The sequence below is a fragment of the Rhagoletis zephyria genome, unplaced genomic scaffold, assembly GCF_001687245.7.
Source record: "Rhagoletis zephyria isolate East Lansing unplaced genomic scaffold, Rhagoletis_zephyria_1.1 Rzeph_scaffold_03292, whole genome shotgun sequence".
Classification (NCBI taxonomy): domain Eukaryota; kingdom Metazoa; phylum Arthropoda; class Insecta; order Diptera; family Tephritidae; genus Rhagoletis; species Rhagoletis zephyria.
Window position 1 is genome coordinate 29,525 of NW_016160375.1, and position 205 is coordinate 29,729.

Sequence of the window (205 nt, forward strand, 5' to 3'; positions counted from 1 at the left end):
AAAAAATAGCAAAAATTAAATTGGATAAAAATTACTGGAAGGGATGTTATGAGAGAAAACAAAAAATGTAAATAAAAATAAATTAAAATCAAAACCAAAGAAAGAATACAAAATCAAAACTTAAATTTAAAAATATTTAACAAATAGCCAAAAATAAAAAATAGATAATGATAAAAATATATAAAAAATTTTAAAATCTGATGGG